The sequence below is a fragment of the Corvus brachyrhynchos genome, unplaced genomic scaffold, assembly GCF_000691975.1.
Source record: "Corvus brachyrhynchos isolate BGI_N302 unplaced genomic scaffold, ASM69197v1 scaffold53, whole genome shotgun sequence".
Lineage (NCBI taxonomy): Eukaryota > Metazoa > Chordata > Aves > Passeriformes > Corvidae > Corvus > Corvus brachyrhynchos.
In genome coordinates this window covers 1,180,840-1,184,804 of record NW_008237681.1, presented here as the reverse complement: position 1 = coordinate 1,184,804, position 3,965 = coordinate 1,180,840, and the positions used below count along the sequence as shown (strand labels likewise).

Genomic DNA, 3,965 nt, shown 5'->3' with positions numbered 1-3,965 from the left:
TGGTGTTTGGTCTCTTATGAAAGGAGGGCACCTGAAAACGGTAGCATCCTCCAACTCAGAGAGGTTCTGTCAATCCCAGACACTTAATGCTGTCCTTGTTAAGTGTTCTGATCCCCTGTGTCTTTCCACCCCCACTTTCTCTGTGGCTATCACATGCTTTACTGATGGCTGCACCAGGATATGTCACTTCTTAGAAACTCAGTTAGCTCTCCTTAGGTAAATCAGGTTGATAAATGATCCATTAAATAGTAAAATTCTGTGTTCATCAATATAATTTTAAGGTAGCTGGACTGAAGGAGCTGACAGATCTAAAAATAAAATCAGTGCCCTTCTTGTAATCCATTGTAAACAAGCTGACAAGCATCACTATGGTCTCCTTTGTAATAGCTTTAATGAGTAAAAAGAGAGAATAAAAGTAGAGAGACAGGGTAAAAAATGTAAGCCAAATATAATTGTTCTTTTTTTTTTTTTGTTTAACCTATTATATTGCTTTAGGTGGTGGTATCTCTATTTCTCTAGTCCTGACTTAGAAAATTTTGACATAATTTTGTCAGAAGTTGAATGTTCTAGAATACATGTTGCTGCTTTTCAAGAGCAAGGAACTAGAAAATGTTTGAATTGCTCCCTGATTCTGATACCTATGACTTTAGAATGTTTTAATAGGATAGGTAAAAGGCTTTAAAAAAAAAAAAAAGTGTGAGTAGAATTGTATTTTATCAAATAAAAGCTCCTGGATTTTCTACTAGGTATCTGCTTCTTTATTTTAACTCAGTTTTTGTGAATGAAGAAATCTGCATTCTATGAAAGGTAAAAATACATCCAAACATATGTGATTTTTCTATACTTTAGGCTGCCAGGAGAATGAGTCTCTCTTTTTTTTTGCCTTCTGTCGGTTAACTCCAGGTTTCTTATCCACAGCTTTGGTTGTCACTGGGTTAAATATCCTTTCGTGCGTTTGAATGTACTTGGCTGTCAAGTTTACAGATGATGTGTTCACATTTATTTAATTTCATTTCTAAACTTCTCATTGAAAAGATCTTTACTACTCACCTGGCTTGTGAATCTGCCCTCAGGTCAGTGACACCAGTGGCAGCAGTGTCTTTGCAGATGCACTGGGACCTGACTCACTCCCTGGGTTCCTGAGGCTGGGACTGGCTGGGGCTTGATAATGAGCCCTCCCACAGGAAGAAAAAACAGTTGTGAAGTTTGCTCACTGTTGCTCACTGGGATCGAACAGCTTGTCTTTTCTTTTGAGGAACATTTATACTTAACACTCGGTAGGCAAACTGCTATTTCAGTTTGCAAGTGGATTCAGTTATTCAAATGCACAGGCCAGAAAATGAAGGGGATTCTATTTAAACAGTGTGCTCCCAAGTCACAGATGATCTTTTTGATGTCTGTATTTTGCAAATGGAAATTTTCCATTTTCCAGCACTAGCATTTGTTCAGAGGCTGTATGCTATCTAAATCTGCTTTTGTGGCTGTTAATTTGCATTTTTGCTATCCTATATTGCCTCCTGTCTTCTCCCCTTGGCCCCCCACTCTTTTATATTGAATTCCTATTTTTGCTGCCTCCACTCTGTCTTGCATCTCTGAAGGCTCAATCATGCGAGATGCTGAGCACTCAGAGCAAACAGCAGAGGCTGCTCAGCACCTGGTCGGGATTACAGGTGAAAAGGGAAACCCAAAGCATCTGCATATTGAAGACTTTTGCTGAGAGACAGCTGGAGAAAGGTGGAGCTGTTACCCACTCAGATAATAGTCCGACTTCTGAAGCTTTCCACCTTTTCTTAGTTGCTAGAACTGCTGGAGCTACTAACCAGTGCATCTGATGAGGAAGTGTGTGGAAATCTTGGGTTGAAATGTTATGGCATGGCTTGAAATACTCACAGTAGTCAGATGATATAGCCAAAACAGCCCTTCCTGGATTTAAGATAATGACCATGGAAAACCTTGTATGTTCATGTAGATTTCTTTGTCAGAATGCACAGTTTTCTACTTCCTTTAGTATTTATCTTTTATTTCACCCTGCACACATAGGTTCTTTCTTCTCCCAAATCTGGTAACATCCACTTCTACAAGCAAACCGCTTAGCAAGAAAAACTGCGTTAATATCCTGAGGGAAAATTGAGAAGGTTGAGGAGAGAAGCACAACAACTTAATTCTGGCAGTTGAAAGAACAATCTGAAAGTTGTCTCGGCTCAAAGTATCACGTACCGTCAAGTAATCACTATTCACTTCTGGAGATCCCAACCCTCAAACAGTCTATTTCACCCTCAGGGAAAGCCGGGCAGGGGGAGGGGGGAGAAGAAAGCGTAAGCAAGAGTATCACTGGAGTATCCTGCACTACAACGAGAGGCAGCATATTTAAAGCTGAGCAGTGATACAAACCGTGGGGCTGGGAGGCGGGGATTTCAGGCTTCTTCTCCCATTCCTATCTTTTTTCTAAATTCACTTCTCAGAAGAGAAGATGAATGAAAAAGAGGGACCCTCAGAAGAGGGACCACATGGTCCTGGTCAGCTTGGAATTCTTTAGGGAATGAAAATACTCAATAGTTTACCCAACCAGGCTTTTCTTCAGAATCTGTTGGAAGCTTGGGAGATGGTAGTGCCCCACAGGGCTCATCCGGGTGTGCAAGAACCCACTGAATGCCTGTACTGCGCTCTGGGAACAGAGCACTCGTTTAGCAGAAGTTTTTCTCCTGCAACAGGAGGCAAATAGCTGTGCAAGCATGGCATGGTGCTCCCACTGTATGGCAGAGGGCTGATAACTAAGTACCACTGATTATTAATGCCTGGTGATGAAAGCGCAGTGTATAGGCAGTGTGTAGTGTATATTTTGAGCGTGTATATGGCTTCTCGCACTGCCTTTTTCCTTCGCTCATGGACTAACTGGCTATGGGGCAGTTATGGAGATCCATACCAAAACCCTCTGCTTATGAGAACAGCAAACTGCCAGAGTAAAGCGTGATATTTCCATGTTCCTGTCATGTGCAAGCACGTGCCCACAAACCAAAACACAGCTGGCAAGTCTAATTTTAGCTCTACCAGCCTTGAGAAGTGTCCCTTTAAAGAAATTCTTTTTATAATTCTTTTTTTTTTTTTTTTTTTTGCCAGCAATTTGGTTGATAATACAGCAGCTGACAATCGCGCTGCAATACTATGGATGATTTAAATAAAAACAAAAAGAAACTGCTGTCCCACATTCTTTTTCCCCAGAAATTTATAAATAGGCAAAACCACTGTAGAAAGGCCCAGGAATCTGATGACATGTTAAAGAAATAAGTTATTTTAAAAAAGGAGAAACGCTAGGATTTGTGTACAAGAGGAAACATTTTGTTATTCACGCACTGTTTTTTCCTGATGATTTATAGCCCTGTTGTAAGACAGACTCTTCCTTCGACTCTTTCGGAGGGTAAATATTTGGGATCGCGGTGCTGACACAGGTCCTGCACGCCTGGGATCTGTGGCAGGTGTGGGGCTCTCGGCCGGACGCGGGGGCCACACCTGGCCCTCACCTGGGCCCGGGCGGCGGCGGCAGCTGCTGCGTGCGGGGGAGTCCGGCCGGGGGAAACGCAGCCGCGGGGAACTTTTGTGGCACCGTGGTATTTTCACACGTCTGGGGGAAGGCACCCGCACGTCAGGCCGGCCGAATTTCCTCTTTACCCTCTTCCTCCATTTTGTTCCAACTTTAAATAAACCAAGTCTTATATAAGCGGTCTAACAAAGTATGTATTTAATATGTCTGGCCCGGGGTCGCCTCTCCGCGAAGTGCCGGATGATGGTGCGGAGTAGTTTTCTGAAGGGGCAGGACGACAAGGACTTCCCTGCTCGGCGACCAGGCTCCGTGACCTTCCCCCGCCCGTTTGTTAAAAAAATATATACATATATATATTTAAATTAAAATCATAAATACAATACAGCGTTTTTGGGCTGGTCTCTCTCCTCCCCCGGCCGGCGGCGTT

At 42.9% G+C, this 3,965-nt stretch overlaps 1 protein-coding gene across 3 annotated transcripts in view; it reads left to right on the top strand.

Annotated features, from left to right (window-relative positions):
• RBMS3 (RNA binding motif single stranded interacting protein 3) overlaps window positions 1–3,965 on the top strand; it is a 707,084-nt gene that overhangs the window by 259,771 nt on the left and 443,348 nt on the right. The gene's annotated exons all lie outside the window — the stretch shown is intronic.